This window comes from Crocuta crocuta, unplaced genomic scaffold, assembly GCF_008692635.1.
Source record: "Crocuta crocuta isolate KB4526 unplaced genomic scaffold, BGI_CrCroc_1.0 scaffold70, whole genome shotgun sequence".
NCBI classification, from domain to species: domain Eukaryota; kingdom Metazoa; phylum Chordata; class Mammalia; order Carnivora; family Hyaenidae; genus Crocuta; species Crocuta crocuta.
The window spans coordinates 4635746-4652848 of record NW_027528417.1 but is presented as its reverse complement, the minus strand read 5'-3'; the positions used below and the strand labels follow the sequence as shown (position 1 = coordinate 4652848).

At 52.6% G+C, this 17103-nt stretch overlaps 1 protein-coding gene and 1 long non-coding RNA gene across 2 annotated transcripts in view; one reads left to right on the top strand and one right to left on the bottom strand.

Annotated features, from left to right (window-relative positions):
• Positions 1 to 17103, top strand: part of ANO10 (anoctamin 10) — a 223570-nt gene that overhangs the window by 204491 nt on the left and 1976 nt on the right. The window lies entirely within an intron of this gene.
• LOC144223686 (uncharacterized) lies at positions 11060 to 15568 on the bottom strand. The gene is made up of 3 exons (XR_013332783.1): positions 14974 to 15568; positions 11793 to 12092; positions 11060 to 11610 (listed from the first exon to the last, which is right to left on the bottom strand). It is a non-coding gene; the product is annotated as an uncharacterized LOC144223686 (long non-coding RNA).

Below are 17103 nucleotides of genomic sequence, written 5' to 3'. Positions count from 1 at the left end.
GCCCCGCGTGAGGTGTGGGTCGTCCAGTTACGCCCCGCGAGGGCACCCAGGTGTGTCTCCGACGGGCTCGAAGAGGGGACAGGTGACGGCATGTCCCTCCTCAGCACCCGCTTGGGCAGCTGTGGGACGGAGGGCACAGGTGGGGGCGCGCCCTGCAGCGGGGGCGGGGGGCCAGCAGCCCAGCGCGCCGGGAGCCTGCGCTGTCGCGCTGTCGCGCTGTCGCTGACGTGGAGCTCGCACACGTGGCAGCAGTGCCAGCCCCGTGTCGGTGTAACACGTCTGAGGAGGAGACCACGTGGGGGTGGGGAGCGCCAAACCAGGGCAGTGGTCCTCTGGGGGTGTGGGGCTGGGGTAGAAGATGGGGCGGCCAAGGCGGAATCCGTTGTGTTAGCCGTGTTGGGGGGAGGGAGGGTTCTGTCATTCTTCCCAACTCCGTGTGTTTGTGAAATAGTGTATGGTTTTGAATAGGAAGAGCAATACGGCCTAGATTTATGAGAATTGAATTTTCGGTTTGTGTCCATTTGCTTTAAGGAAAACCAGTAAATAAGCAGGTGTGCCGGGCGGGCCAGGGAACGGGGCGTCTGTTGTGCCCCGGGTTTTGCAGCCACTGAGCGGAGGGAAAAGCCTGCCGGGGGGTAGTCCGGGCTCTGCGAGCCCAACGCAGCCTGCGGGCCCAGCCCGTGCTTTCCCCTGGGGCGCAGGGGCGGCTTCTCCGGGTCAGAGCGGGAAGGTAGCAGTGCCCCAGCCTGGCTCGCACTCCAGAGGAGGCGACAGCCAACCCCGAAGCAAAACCTGTGGTGGCTTCTGGTCCTTCAAAGAACGAAAGGGGAAGGTGAGGAGATACTGGGGTATATTTGTATTTATGCCTTTGATGCTAGTACCGAACATTTTTACCCTTACAGAAAGAACTGCGTTCTGTAACTAGAATAAAAAAAAAAAATCGATCATGTAGAATTGTTCCAATTTCAACCCATTAGTTTTTCCAACCTGAAAATGGTCTGGGACTTTTTTGTAACGCTCCACTTTGCGTGACACAAACTGAACCATGTCGCTGCTGGTCCGTGACGTGACTGAACAAATTAAAAATGTGTGTAAACAGCCAGATCAGAGTCAACAGGAGAGTCTGACAGTATAAGCAGAGGCCCGGGAACAAAAGGAGCAAGACTTTCAGTCCGTTTGTGGCGTACTTTGTGTTTGCTTTTTCCTGTTTTCCCTCTTTTCAAAATGTAATGTATCTTTACCCAGAATGATTTCAGAACCAGATTTGAGCCTAGAAGGAAATGTGAAATTTTGAAGTTTTTTATTTTGTTGTTGAAGCTACGTTCTCCTTCAGATCAGGAGGAGGCTGTGTGCTGGAGAGCGTCTGATAGTGAGGGGCCGTCACTTGCCGTGGGGCCTGTCTCAGGATCAGATACTCCGGAAACTCAAGTGGTCTGTGGAGCCAAGATTGTTGGTACTTTTAGGACCCCCCCCAAAAAAAAAAAAAATCCTCTCAATATCATTTTTTGTTTTTTTTAAAACTAGAACTCTCAATTACTAACTAGGTCGTAGAAATACACACACGGGTGCTTTTCTTCAGAAACCGCCCAAGGTCAACTCCAGTTCACTGTGAAAGATGATTAAGGAGAACAGAAAAAGGTCTTGTCATGACAGACTGTGGCTTGATTCTTGACAAGGGATGTCCTGCCGCCCGTGGTTTCCAGCACCCCTGCTCTCCGCCAGGCCATGCCCGTGACCGCTGCCTGCCCTGCGCAGTCTCCCAAGGCCAGAGAGCTTTCTAAGGACGTGAGGAGGGAGAGGGCGGCGCGGCGGGCTCTCCCATGCTCTCTGCGTCTGGGGGTGACTGGCGAACATTCTACGGGAAAACGCGTCCACACGTCCCTCAGGTTTGTTACCGTCTCATCAGACTTCCCAGTTACTTCTGGCTCCTCCAGAAACCATATTTCCACCAAAGGAGAAACATGAGAAAATCATAAATCAAAAAGGCAGGGAAACAAGATAGTGTACTACCTATCAGCTAACCAAAAAACGTTGGGAAATTTCTGGTAAATAGGAAGTAGGAAAGACAGGGGGACAGAGAAGTGGAGCAGAGACGCCGCAGCCCTTGCGAACACGGCGGCTGCTGGCTGGGGAGAGCAGCCCCGAGCTGGAGGCTGTCCAGCCAGGGGAGAGCCAGGGGGAAAGCTTCAGGCGGCCTGTCAAGGGGGCACCACCTCCTCAGCGGGAGAAGATTGGGGTAGGTGCTTATGGGAGGAGCTTGGGGGCTCTGAGGGACGTCCAGGCTACTGTGGACCTCCATGACCCATAGAGAGGGGACCCAAGGAATGCATGGCACCCCGGATTCAAGCAGCCCCTCACGAAACCTGCAGGTCACCTACTAGCTGCCCTCACCCTCCCCCCCCCACAGAGGTGCAGGCTCACTGGTGTGTGCGTACTTAGAGTCTGTCCAGAGCCCCCGCTGCCTGTCTGGAGGGAGGATGGGGGAGATGGATGAGACATGATGAGAGGAAACCCCTGGAAAGTGCCCATTCTCGTCACCCAGTCTTGGGTGGAGTAGGTCACCAAAGACCACCTGGTCCTTCTTTCAGAAACGTGACCCAACCTACAAGCATCAGATATTTGAAGAAAACCAATAGTATGAGAAAGAAACCAGGAGGTGCTCAGTTTTGACAAAGGCACAGAAATGGGGCAGTAGAGAGAGAACGTCTCGTCAACAAACGGTGTGGAAACAATCGGCTATCCACATCCCAGAAAGAAAGACATGAACTGGGACCCATGCTTCATACCAAAATGGCTCATAAACCTAAACAGAAAACCTAAAGTATAAATCTTCTAGAAAAAGGCACGGGATGAAATCGTTGTGACTTGCACTAGGCAAAGATTTCTTCGATACAGCCCCTGAAGCCCAGTCCATAAAAGAACAAATCAATAAATGGCACTTCATCAAAATTGAAAACATGCTTTTCAGAATCTGTTGTATAATGAGAAAGCTAAAAGAATGGCAGGAGAAGCTGCTAGAAGACCATCCAGGGGCCTCTCAGACACAGATTATTAGTCTCCGTGGGGAGGAGGTGTGCTGCATCGCCCCCAGCGGCCTCCCCACAGCTCCTGCCCCTTCCTCACCAGACAGAGCAGAAGCGGAGTGGCGAACAAGTCCAGCAAAATCGTAGTGTCCTTAAATCTAAAAACTGTTTTCTTTTTTTTTAATAGTTGTATTTTATTTTTGAGATAGAGACAGAACATGAGCGGGGGAGGGGCAGAGAGAGAGGGAGACACAGAATCTGAAACAGGCTCCAGGTTCTGAGCTGTCAGCACACAGCCCGACGCGGGGCTCAAACCCACGAACCGTGAGATCATGACCTGAGCCGAAGTCGGACGCTTAACCAACTGAGCCACCCAGGCGCCCCTAAAAACTGTTTTCAAATCACGGCATCTACTCCTGAAGCCAAGACTACACTGTATGTGACAATAAACTATTAAAAATAAATAATAAAAACCATTTTCAAGAAAAGCCACAGAGAAACACACCGTTGACCCATGAACGACACAGGGGTAGGGGCACCGACCCCCACCATGCAGTTGAAAGTTTGTATATAACTTTTGATCGCCCCACAACTTAACTGCTAATAGCTTACTGTGTGACTGGATAACACGCATCGTCGACTAATACATATTTTGTGTGTTAATATGCATTATGCGCTGCATTCTTGTACTGGAGTAGCCTAGAGAGAAGAAAGTGTTATTAAAACCGTAAGGAGAAGACAGCTGCTGGACTGAGCTGTATTTGTCGGAAACGATCCATGGGTAGTGGCCCAGCGCGATTCAAACCGCATTGTTCAAGGGTCAGCTGCACCTTCCTCGAATGCTGGAAAATACAGACACTGAGGGAACCGGGAAGAACAGTGGTTGGGAAGCAGCCCTGTGTTTCTGTCCTAAGACCCAAGCTCACTTTGCGCAGATCAGTTACCACGAGTATTAGAGGGAAGCTCTGTGAGGACCAGGGGCAGGGCGGCGGGGGGGCCCCACGGGCGGTGTCGCTGCTCCCGCAGGGGTGCGGAGTGACGGACGGGCCTCCTGCTCACTCCCCCTGCATGGGTGCAGTTCTATCATGTGTAAAAACTACATGCAAGTGTAAGGGTTGTTTTGTTTGTTTGTTTCCTCTAAAAGCTAGCTGATGTTTTCGCTAGGAGTCTAGGCTCCAACATTTTAGAGGGGATTAAACATTCGTGTGCAGGATGGAAAAAGTCCAGGAAGGAAGCCAAGAAAACAAATATCCTGAAGAGGCTTAGAGTCAAGAGGTGAGGGTGGAAGAATTTGACACAGGGAAGAAGAAAAGTGCAGAGCTACTGGTGATGTGTTTCCCACAGAGGGGAGGACCGGACCCTTCAAGGAGTCGCTGCACACCAGGCCTCAGGGCCAGGTGACACGCAGCCGCGGTGCCCACAGGTGGGACCAGAGGACACAAGCGTGAGGGCCCTGCCAAGCAAGAAGGGTGCTGTCCCTTTGGCCCGAATGTGAAGGCTGAGCCGCCCACATGCATCAGCCCTTCCGTCGCCCTGAACTCCCCCCAGCCCTCCGGAAAGTGAAGTGTGAGCGTTCACACCTTTCCCCCCAACCCTCCTCCTCTGCCAGCTCTGGCTCTAGGCTTGTGTGTAGTGTAGTTGTGGGGGGCGGGGGGCAGCCAGCAGGCCCGACTGCCCTCGGTGGAAAGGGCAGATGAGGAGGGAAGAGCTCTGGGAGTGGAGGAGGGGCAGAGGCCAGCACGCACAGGGCTCTGCTGAGGACGTGGGAGGAAGGGGCTGCGCCGGAGGGCCTTGGGGAGCTCAGCTCGCAGGCGGCTTCCATCCTGATGCCGGAGCCCCCGCAGGAGGGAGGCCAGGTGCTGGTCCACGCTGGAGGTCAAGGCTTGTAACTGGACGGAAAGGGAGACAAATGGCTGCATGGAATGGTCCCATGATTGGGGTTTCTAAACAAGGCTTAAAACGTCAGAGTAGAATGACCAGTAGAAAGTACCTCAAAATTCACAAGAATGAACTTGTCAGAAAACTGACCAGCGTGATCAAGAGAACTTGGTAATTTAAGGGAGAAAACATGCCCGGACAAAGCCTTCTGTCTACATAGAATTATAAACCGCAGGTACGACCTATTTAATCAGGAAGATGCCTCGTAACTTGCAGGAGAACAGAAGTAATGATGAGACCTAGGGACTTTCATAGCCCGGGAGCTTTCCGAGTTGTTTCCATATAAAGAATAAAAGTTATTCAATGAACTTGAGGTGTAATATGACAATAAGTCATTAGTGGGCCAGTCCCGGGGTTGAAGGAACAGCCCAGTGAAGGCACCGAGGAGCTGGGTAGGTTTTGGCTCTCGTTCCATGTGGCCATGGTCAGTATCTTGGCTTTCATCATGGTCGCACATGGATGCCACAGCTCCCGGCATAATACCTTCACACACTCTTACTGAAAGGCAGGGGTGGGGGAAGGTGGCTTCTCCTCAGAGTCTCTTTATATTAAGAAGGGAAANCCCCCATACCTAGCAGAATTCATTTACTAGCTCATGCCCTGACTATCCGGGAAACCAAGAAAGCACCTGGCACTGCCGACTTCCAGAGTGAAAGGTAGGCTCTTAGAGCGGTGAAGAGCTAAAGACCAGGCAGGGAGGAAGGCACTAGGTGGCAGTCAAAGGGAGCGTATCTTGTTAGGATAGGTTCAAGTGTCAGCTCTGAGTGTCAGAAAAATGCACACAAGGTGGGGGTGCCTGAGATGAAGACCAACAGTGAAGATGGCGGAAAGGCAGCAGGAGGCGCTTGGATGAAGGCCTTCAAAAAGACTATGACAGGCTACAGTGACAAAGGTCAAAAAGGGGAGGTTAAAATTTAATCAGGATAAACTGAAAGTCTTTTATTTTTTAAAAAAATCAATCACAAATGCACAGGCAAAAAAAAAAAAAAATCTGACCACACGAAAAACACGTGAAGAAAGCAGGCCGTCTCCTTGGCTGCAAATTCCAGTGAGCTAGCGGCTCGGCTGCCAGAGGAGCTTACGTAACCAGAGGCTGCATGAATACTGTCCAGAACAGAGGGGCGTGACCCTGAGGCCTCCTGGGTCCAGTCCTGGCCACCTCTCCTGCCCTGTCTTTCTCTGGATTTTTCTGCCACCTTCATCCTTTGTCACATTCTCCCTGCTCACAAAGTCCCCTTTCAGTGACTGCTCAGTAGACACCTTCCCTTGATGACTCTTGGTCAAGTGCTTGCTTCTCCAGCCTTTCCTGGCCCCAAGTAGAATGGATCACTACTGCCTCATTTCCCCCAACTAACTCCTAGTCCTTACCCAGGCCTCAGCCCTGCTCGTCTCGCTGCTGGCCCCAAACTTGACTTTGGGGGTTCGGAGGATCCCTGGCGTCTGCGTGGCGCCTAGCATGGTTAGGATGCACCTGGGACTCTGCATTTGTCTAATGGATGAATAAGTGAGTGCTCCGGCTGTACCATGGCCTGCTGAGCGTGGCGTACCTGTGAGGACTAGGGGGTCGTCGGAGGGAATGCAAGGCCAGTAGTGAGGCCGTCGCACCAGTTCCAGGATGGATTCACGTGACAGTGATCAAGAGGAGTGCAGACGCGTCAGGAACGATCGGGAGATGGAGTCAACCACACTTGGCTTTCCGAGGCTCCTGAGCTGTGAGGTGGGCACTTCCCTAAGCAGGCAGACAGCCTGGCTTCAGGAGAGATGATCTCAAATTTCATTTTTCCGTTTAGTGGCCTTCAAGGGAAGATGTCAGCTGGGCAGTGATTGTGTGAGTTGGGAAGGACGTCCGAGCTGGGCGTAGGGATGTGTGCATGCCCTGCATGCAGGTGGTGGCCCAGCTGGGATGTGCGGTCTCAGGGAGAGCACTGTCCACGGTAGCCTCCAGCCACCCGTGGCCATTTACTTTTAAGTTAGTCAAATTAGATCAAATTAAACATCCAGCTCCTAGTTGCACTGACTACGTTTTAAGTGCTAATAAAACCTTCCTGTCATCATAGAATGTTCCGGCCGGTGGTGCTGGTCTAAAGTGAACAGGGAGCCTGGAGCTTGAGGACTGCTTCCAGAAGAGGCTGGACATGGGGCAGAGGGAGATGGGAGGTCTGGAGGGCTAGGTGAGGGGTCACGTTACAGTCACAGGCAGCAATGTCTGAAGGGCGGTGGAGGCAGGATGTCTGGTGCAGCCATGAACGCATCGGATGAAGACCAGAGACCGGCCTTGGATTTGGCAATATGGCAGCCTGGGGACCGTAGAGGGATCTTTTTCAGTGGGTTCACTGGCTGGGTGCCACGATGGGGTGGTTGGGGAGCCAGAATGGGGGTAAGGGGTGGAGGGAAGAATTTTGTCTGTTTATTGAGAGACAGTAGAGTGTTTAATAGCCTAAAGAAAAGCTCAAGAATTTACTCCCCGGATATGTTCACATGTTTACAGGGACACTGTGGTTTAGGGACTCGTTAAATGAATTGTCCCATCCATACAAATTCTGCAGGCATCCAGAAGAAAAAGAGCTTCCTACAATTCCTGATATAGAACTATCTCCAAGATTTATTTTGCAAGGTGCAGCAGCTTGTACTGTGCAGGGCGGAAGGGCAGAACGGGGCAGGGAGGGGGCCGGGGAGCACTGGGAAGGAAGACCCAAGGGGTGGGCTCAAGGTCCAGGTGTGTCCACCGGGGAGCCAGAGACCCTGGCGTCTGTGGCGCTGTCCCAGGGGCTGTAAGCTCCTCAGTCACTGGGGTAGTTAGCTGGGGGGGTTGGTGGGATGAACTGGAGAACTGTGGCCCAGGCCCCGTTCTTCGCAAGCCGTTCTTGGTGGGGGGGCATCGGCACCTGCCGAGGGCTTGGTTTGGAAATAGCTGTCTTCTCATTGCGTCGAGGCCTTTCAGCTCTGACTCACCCCACTGTTTTGTTTTGTTCCGTTTCCGCCCGGTGCATGTTTTCCTCTTGCGGTTAGCCCTCGCTTCCTCTCGGCCCCGGACATCTGGCTGCCGCATTGTGCGTGCCCGGGGAGTGACTGGCTTTTCTAGCACACCAGAGAAGTCTCGATACTGATGCCAGTTCCTTCTTGACAATAAGGGCGCTGGGGCTTTGTCCACGGGCTTCTGTTGTTAACCTTATGGGTGTTTTATCTTCCAGTGGTTTTCATGCCCTTTCAGTTAAGCATGAAAGATACTTATCCACGTGCTTTGCCACATTCTTACCCAGAATGCTCAGTTCAAAGGGCAAAAAACTATGCAGTATATACCCACAGCCTGGTACAGCCGCATGATTACAGATTTGGTCAAGCTCGTTTCTTCGGCTTGTCCCAAACAAGTTGTGGAAACACTGATTTGCTTCCCCCTCCCAGAACCATGTGACTTAACTGTGACTCAGCTGCAGACTTAGCTAGGTGACACAGAATCCCTTCACTAAAACCTGGCCGTGTGCTCCGAAAACATTTATCCCATGTCCTCTTAACAAAATGACCTGCAGGTCGTACGGGTGATAGGCAAAAATCATCTGTATTTTATTACTTTTACCAGGGGTTCCCCTGTCAGCAAACAGCTTATCTCTTCACTCCCTGCTGTTCTTGGCTTGATGCAAGGAAATAGCAGTAATGGTAGAGGAGGAACTGAGTATTTGGAGGCATGTTTAATTCAGCACCTATTAGGTGGATCAGCTCATGTTTCTAAACAGCCAAGCAAGGAGGCAGGGTTCTGACACTCTGTATACGGGGACTGGGTTAGAAAGCTGTGTCTGCGGCCATGCCCCTTAAGCAGGATCCCGCTGGCTGAGAGCTTAACCCAAACTGTGAGCTCTTCCATAGGTCGCACTGAAGACAGCACGGTCACTAGACTCCATTTTTCTAGAACTTTCCAGATTCTGAAAAGTGTGAGATGGGAACAGAAGCCATTGCTGCTCTCACCACTGGAATTCAGCCATGTTTTTAGACCTAGAACCAGATGGAACTGGAATGAAGGATTTGGACCTAGCTTCTTTCCTTCTGGTTTTAGGAGCCTCTTGAAGTGCCATCTTACCACCGGTCCCTCTGTGTGCATGCTCTTCTGCATGTGGTATGTGGATGGAACTGCAACGTTTTTGTCCTGGCTTTTCTTCTTTCTGAATGTGCAAATAATTCTTTTCTTTCTTTCACCCCCCCTCCTTTTTTTTTTGCCAAAGCACAGTTGAATTTGGTAATATTGACCTCATTCAAAGGACCAAGAATATCTTCTAAGTTCATTTGTGGCGGAAAAAAAACAGGAATATCTTCTAAGTTCATTTGTGCCATTAGAGCCTAAGAACAGTCAGAACTTTTGTACTTTGGTATGTCCATTACGTGGACAAAGTGGGCCTGTGGTGCTGCATACAGAAAACTAAAGTAGCTGCTCTTGTGTATTTGTTATTTTGGAGGGAACCCAAAAGAGCCTTTGGAATACAGTCGGAAACAGGGAAGAGCCCGTGCACGTGTACCCGCTGCCTTTCAGAGCCTCACCAGCTGGTACTCCCCTCTGGTTGGGGCATCCCGGGAGCACTACTCCTCAAGCCCTGGAGGGTATGTGTGCAATGCGCTGAGTGGCTAGTCCAGCATTGGTTCCATAGCTCATTTCAACGAGACTCCACAATCAACGCTCCTGGGGAAACCCCATCTCGGTTAACGTAACTCCAACACACACCAGGCCACATGTCCCCTAAGCACACACACACACCTGGGGAAGACCTCTGTGGTCTGACTAGACTGTGTGTGGGGCGTCAGCAGTCAGTGTGCCACTTTCTTCGTCCAGGCTCTGTGTTCTGACCACACCAGGGTCTTGGATTTCTTTGCTCTCAGAGACACATTTGCAAGAGTCCTTTCTTATAGAAGCGATGAATTCCATGCCTATATTTTTAACCATTAAAAAAAATAACATGAGCTTTAAAAACCTCTCCCAGCTTCCTGTACTAACTCCACCTGCTACACAGTCTGACCTGGACCCTCCACCTGGAGGAAAGTTCATGGAAAGACCGTGGTGGTTTGGTGCTGAGGGTTTCAGTCCCTGCAATCACTTCCGTTCTGTATTTCAGGGAACCCCAGCAGCCTCAATGTGCTCAGGACCCTGAGGCACAGCAGTGAGGCGTTCCTGTCACCTTCTTCAGCCGTCAGGGTCGGTTACGGTCACTGCCGCTCACCCAGGAGGGGATGTAGATGATGGGGAGGAAAGTGAAATAAAAGATTTAGGGGAAAGCAGTAATTTTTCTATTTAATGAGGCTTAGAGACGGAAATAAGTAGGCATCGCTGCTGAGGGAAAAGGATGTCAGGTGAGCGAAGGCTAGAGCCCCTGCCTTGTAGGGTGTTTTTCTTAGAGAAAAAGATCAAGTATGATCAGGTAGACCGTCCCTGGCCCCGGCTTTGCCCAGGCTTCTCCAGAGGGACCCGATGGTGGCTGTCCTGGTTCACAGCCCGGGCACCCAGGGCAGCCATCCTTACCTGCTGGGGAGGGGACCCTGCCCCGGGGGGAAGAAAGCTCACCAGTCTCTCAGGCAGTGGAGGCGATGTCGAGGGGTCAAAGTCACCGTGTTCTAATTCTTGGTTTGGTTTTATTTGGTTCTAGTTGTCATACTGATTGTGGAATACTAGATTGACAGAGGTTAGAGATGTCTGTGTTTATCGAAGAGCCATTGAGTTTAATGGGGGACAACCACCCCACCGTGCTGGGGACATCCTAAAGACAGTGGGGGGCACTTGCGCCTTCTCTGTGGCCTGCAGCCTGGCCGGAGTTTCACTTGTGCCTTCTCTGTGGCCTGCAGCCTGGCCGGAGTTTCACAAGCATCTTTCCAGTCTTCGGTGATGGGCAAGGCGCGTCTGAAGGCTGGGGCCGATCTGCGGTGGCCGGGAGCCCTCGCCGTGCCTGCGTGTCCCCAGCCCCCATGGCGGGCACCCAGAAAGGGGTGCGGGTGCCTCTCGGGACAGAGACCTGACAGAGGTCAGACCTCTGTCTCTGACCCATACGGCCATCCCCACTCATCCTGCTGCCTCGGTCCTCATAGGGATGGCATTGCTTTCTTAGATTAAAAGTTATTCCCCCTTAATATTTGAGGAAAATTTTTATTTTAAAGTTTAAAAAAACCATCTCTGGCTGAAACCCTGGTGTGGGCAGTAGCCTGTCTCCTCCATTTAATTCAGCGGGATGTTTGCCTCAGTCCTTTATTTTCTAAAGTGTCGGGTTTCTGTTCCACGCCACAGTGAAATCCGGCCTCCCGTGCTCCTGGACTCAGGACCCCTGTGGGGGGCTGGGCCCTGGGTCCCCCCCAGCGACCCCCACACCACCCGCTCACCCCACGCTCAGGGTCCTGTTAGAGACCTTTGATTTCTGCAGTTAATCAAATAATCAGTAGTGTTTTTTTCTGTTCTTTGGGCTCTTAAATAAGCCTCTGTGTAGCGCCTCGAACCAACCAAATTGTTGACGTCTCAGCCACGGGGTCTGTAAATGCCACAGAGCCGTGGCTTGTACGGAAGGAGCTTGCGGGGTTTCTCCGGAGTGGCCGGTGGTGCCTACCTTCTGCGGGGGTCCTCTGGCCTGCTCCTGCTCCACTCGCAGCCTGAGCCCTGAGCCCTGGCGTGTCCCTACCTGTCAACCTAGGACATACAGATAAAGATGAGAGTTGCCTGGGTCATCATTGGCCTTGGCCGGTGACAAGCCTCTCTGGGTCTCACCTCCTAAGGGACCCTTCTGCGGTGAGAGAATAATACACTCCCCCACCCCCACCCAGGGCTTCCAGAGAGAAAAGGGGCTCACGTCCTGAGGCCCCGGCACATACTTCCTGCAGTCAGGTCAAGAGGGGGCCAGTTCCTGAGTAGGTGATGGTGTGACAGTCTTGTCCAGGAAGTGCCTCGCTGCAGACCGCACACTTGGTCATCTGGGTGATCTGAAGAGCTGGATTAATGTCTTGTAAAGTAACATCACTGGGTGTGTCAGGATCATGGGCTGATGGAAAACAATTAGACGGTCCACCTCCATCTCTTTTGCTGAACAGCCCGGCACCATTTTGCAGCAGATGGAGTGGATGGAAGGTTCCCTTCTGCATTTCATTCTGCAGCATAACGTCACACGCAGAAATCTAGTTGTTTCAGTGAAAGAGGCCATCAGGAAAGTAACTTGATTTTTAAACGAAACTTAGTCATTTGCCCTCTGATTTGGGGCAAACCAATCACCATACTCTATGTGATTATTTGCCAAAACACAAAATGCTTTTTCCCCTTTCTTATGAAGAATTGGTGGCCCCTTGACCCAACTTTTGTGACTTGCCAAGGACACCCGTTCTGTCTTCCTCACACTCACTGCCCTCACCTCTTTCTGTGGTCATGATGCTCACCGCGGATGGCCATGCAGAAGAACCGAGTGTTTGCTCTGTATATTATTTCCTTAGGATTACTCACGGCTTAGATCTCAAGGACTCTGGCTCTTTTCATCTATAACGGCACTGCTGTTCCACATCTGCTTTCTGACCTGATCCCCCGTGGCAGGCCATGCCGCGCCACCCCCCTTTGTGGATGTCCCCGGGCACCCCAGGGCCTGATGCTCTCATTCTCCACACTCAAATCTGGATGTTTCCAAAACGCACCTATTCAGTTCAGCTGCCTTTTAAGCAACATCTGTTACCAGTTTTCTCTCCTCATCTAACGAAGAAGACATCGCTTATTTTAACTTTCGTTGTTCCTGAATAATGTATGACTCTCTGTACTCCCCTTTCTGTGTTTAGTGAACTGCACTTTGCTGCCAGATTCAGGTTGCCTGTCGGAGGTGCTCTCCTTCGTGGCCCGTGCATCACAAGACTTTCCGCGAGTGAGCTATTTGGGGACTTGCGATTTTGCCAACTAATGTTCCAACGTATTTCCCATATTTTCTGATGCTGGTGCCCTTCAGCGGCCCTTCTTTTAAAAGAAGAAGAAGGCAGCCAAGGATCTCTGTCTTCTTAAGACAAATTAACTCTCAAACTTCCTTCCTGGAGTTGTAAGCAACTTAATATCATGCTCACAGGTCGGCACAGAGGCGAATGTGGTGGGTTCTAGAGCCAGACTACCTCGGTTTAGAGATTTACCAGAAGCAGAAAATCTGCACCAGGTGGGATGGGACAAAATTGAGGCCTCGCGAAGAATCAGAAAAATCTCAGCAAACCATCTTGAGATGGAAGTGTGACCCAGCAGAATCTGCATCTCAGAGCTGCAGTGACTGCGGCAGAGAGCTAGGTGCCATTATAATAGCACGAAACCAGAGCAGTGTCGGCCTGCTGGGCTCAGACCTCCTGTGAGCTGTGTGGCCTTGAGCAGGCTTCCCAGCCTCCCTGTGCCTTTAAAATGATGGTAACAGTCTGTTTCTCATGGTGGTTATGAGGAGCAAATGAGTTCATATATAGAGTTTCAAACAGTGTCTGGTATGTATTGTGATACAACTGTTGGTCACTGAGTTACACAAAAATCATAGAATGTGACAGACATTAAAAGTTACACCAGTAGGGGCGCCTGGGTGGCTGAGTCTGTTAAGCATCCAACTTCGGCTCAGGTCATGATCTCACAGTTTGTGGGTTCGAACCCCACGTCGGGCTCTGTGCTGACAGCTAGCTCAGAGCCTGGAGCCTGCTTCCGATTCTGTCTCCCTCTCTCTGTGACCCTCCCCTGCTCACGCTGCCTCTCTCTCTCTCTCAGAAATAAAACATTAAAAAAATATTTTTAAAAAAGTTACACCAGTAAAGCAGGAGGGAAAGAGGTTCTGATGCACAAGTGCAGTTAGAAATGCAGGAAACAGGCAGGTGGGGAGGTAAGTAGCTGAGGACTGCGTGCAGCTGGTACAGAGAACATGCATGAAGCACGGGGCTGGTGTGGACACACCTGTGTCCCGCAGCCCCCGACAGACTGTGTAGACGGTGTGTGCCCATCCCAGGCAGAAAGCCCAGGTGCCACTGGGGGGTCGGCTACGTGAATCTCTTAGTGATTGTGTGTACGTTTTGCATAAATGGGAAGGATTGCGTTTAGGGGCCCATAACTCAGAGAAAATACCAGAACTGATGGACTGTGGAAGGACAGACGCCATGCGCAGCCCTGATGAGGCCTTTCGGCACACCTCCCCGACCCAGCAAGGTGGGCCACTCTCTCATCAGTTTTGCTTTGTACTCTGCACCTTCCAGCCACCCACAGAACTTCGAAGCATCAGCAGATCTGTCATTTTAACGGCCTAGGTCTCAGAGACGCCTGCGGCCAGTCGAACGCCCTTGGCTCCATCTTCCAGAATAGGGAAGTGTCGGGAATGAGTGCACGCCAGGGGGTAGGGGGTGGGGGGCGGGACCTCTGGCGTGTCCAGGCCCCTCACTCTCACAGGAAGTCATTTGATGCTCAGGGTATCTGCGGAGTTCTCCTTCCTGGGGCTTTTAACTTCTGCTTTTGGAAATTCAGCTCTGAAGCGCAATTATTCAGAGAAAGTAGGACCCAAACGATTACTTCAGAAGTAGATTTAAAAAAAAAAAAAAAACGTGTTTTTAAGTTAAACTGACTTTGCCCTCTGCAGGGTTGGCTTATCAGTTAACGGACTGGTGTCCGCCTACCACCCCCACCCCAGCCCCCGGCATCTTGCCTGTCGGGGGAACTGGGGGGGCGGGGGGGGGCTCTTTGGAGCTGGGCTTTGATCTGGGAGGAATCTTAGTTTCCAGCTGGGATCAAGCTGGTAATTTGGCGACCTTCTTGGTGTCCCCTGAGTTTCCTCCCCCCGCCACCTCCCCCAGCTGGCTCCGGGGGAGCTGAGATTCCCGTCCCCACTAAGTCCTGATCCTGAGGGGCCCAGACCTGCACTGCTACCAGTGCAGGTAACTAGGCCTCCAGAATCGTGGACTTTCTGACACAAAGCTCACACTCTTGGGTCTTTTCTGTGATCTCATCCATGTGACCAACGACTTTGTGGTCTGAGAATGTGTGTCTCATTTACATACACCAGTACTGCAGTTTACTTACCAGTTCACTGTCGTCATGTTGGCACAGGCTGAACTCTAAGCTCCCTGGTGGCTGCTGTGGTCCCCGGGCTCCAGGCTGTGGTCCCTGGGCTGTGGTCCTCTTCCACAGACGTTTATGCAGAGTGGGCTCCTGCTCACAGCACTGTGATGCGGGCCCCTGGGGGCAGAGAGCAGGGTGGTGCCCTCTCCAGAGGACACACGAGGTGGGTAAAATATTGAAGCAGGAAAAACCTGCACATAAACATGGACAAAAACAGCTGGTGTGAGTGGAGTGCAGGAATTACAGCGGAGGGTGATGGTGACCGACAGCGCCTCTGGGCCAAGTGACCTGGGTGTAGTCCAGAACCTAGGAGAAGGGAAACAGGAAGAGACAAACGCACAGGCCCTTTCTGCCCTTCAGCCAGGAGCTGCCCAAATAGGCCTCTGTGAGGAACGGGGATGGAGTAGCTGCCGACAGATTTCACGCTGGGCCAGAAGGGAATCCGACGGTTGTGATTTCTGAGCGCTGTGAACAGAGACATCCTGAAGCCAGTCGTGGGCTCCGCCAGAGTCTGAGAGTCTCTGCCACAAGCCCAGGGGGCGAGGGGCCTCAGAAAGCACCTCTGTACTTCTCCGCAGGGAAGAGGGGCCAGTTGTGCGTCCTTCCTCATGTGAAGCTATGCACTTGGACTACATGCTCAGTGATCAGGTTCCTCTTATTACATCACTAATAATGATGCAAGAAGTCAGTCCGTGCTTTTTAAAGAGTTATCTTGGAGCGTGAGTGCTTTAATGAGTCACGAATTAGGGAAGATTTCATTCTCTTCATTCTGATGCTTCTTGTGGGGAAGAAAGCACTATTATCCTGCTTATATTCTTAATAAGGTTTTAATTTAAGAATCCCTAAAGAAGCCAGGTTTTTTTTAAAAAAGGAATAATGCTGCTCCTTCCCAAACCCCTCANGCTACAGAAGGCAGCCTGGTGCCCAGAGGGGCCAGCACAGGCTGGGTGCTGCTCTGGGACTCAGCCAGAGCCCACAGCGGGGCCTAGAAGGGTCCCACCCATACCCCCTCCACTCCAGCTGCTGACCTGTGAAAGGTGGCAGTCAACAAATCAGAGATGCCCAGTCTGGGAAAGTCTAGGGGGAAACTTCAGAGACCCGGGCCCCACTACAGACCAGCGAGTTAGCGGCTCAGGGAGGGGCCTATGAATCTGCACTTGAGAGACTCCAGAGCTGTAAGCNACCCCTGCCACCCCCCTCCCCCCCCCCGGGCAGGGGAGGCTGTGGGCGGGGGCTCAGCCTCCTGGCTCCTCCTCACCAGGACTGTGGGGTAGAGGTTCTGTTACAAGTTCATGACAGCAGCGGGAACCCAGACCGGGACCTGAGAGAAGCCATCTCAAGGCCCAGTAGCTTCTTACTCTTTCGGGAGGAAGATGGCGGCCAGTGTGTTTGCACGGGGAGGATTTGGGTGTTGCTCACTGACCTCAAAACCAGTTTAACCCGCCATCTCTGGCAGGCGGGCCATTGCAGCTTGTTTCTTCTGAGCTGCTGGTGTCTCTGCGGGCTTCGGCCATGGCGGTGGCGCCCTGGTCCTGGCACCGGCTCAGCACGTCCAGCAGGGAGGACGGGCGGTGCAGGGAGACAGCCGAGCCCGAGCCCCCCACGGCCAGGCGCTCAGCACTGCGCCGGCAAAGGTCTGGGGGGCACAAGCCCTCCCGCCCACTGTGGGCCACTTCTCCCGCGGGGTCACAAAGCTCCATGAGGCAGATCAGGCCCCGAGGGAGCCGCCGCACAGGGGAAGGGCTGCAGGGGCCCAGTCACCCCTCTGTATAGTGACAGGTGCTCCCCCTGCCTCAGCTGAGCAGGCGGGGCCGGTGGGGGCCCCAGCCACTGCCTACCTCTGCAGCTCAGTGCAGATCGCCCGGGACCCCCTGGACATCCCTGTGCCCAGGAGCCAGGCCACCCTGAGCAGGGCAGGTGCGGGGGTGGGGGGGGGGAGGTAAGTCCCTCCCTGGCCTGAGTGAGCTTCCCACCTCGGGCCTGAGAGGAAAGTCACTTAAAGCTGGGTCGTTGAGGGGAGAGGGCACGTCAGACAGAACCCTCAGCCCGGGTCGTTGAGGGGAGAGGGCACGTCAGACAGAACCCTCAGCC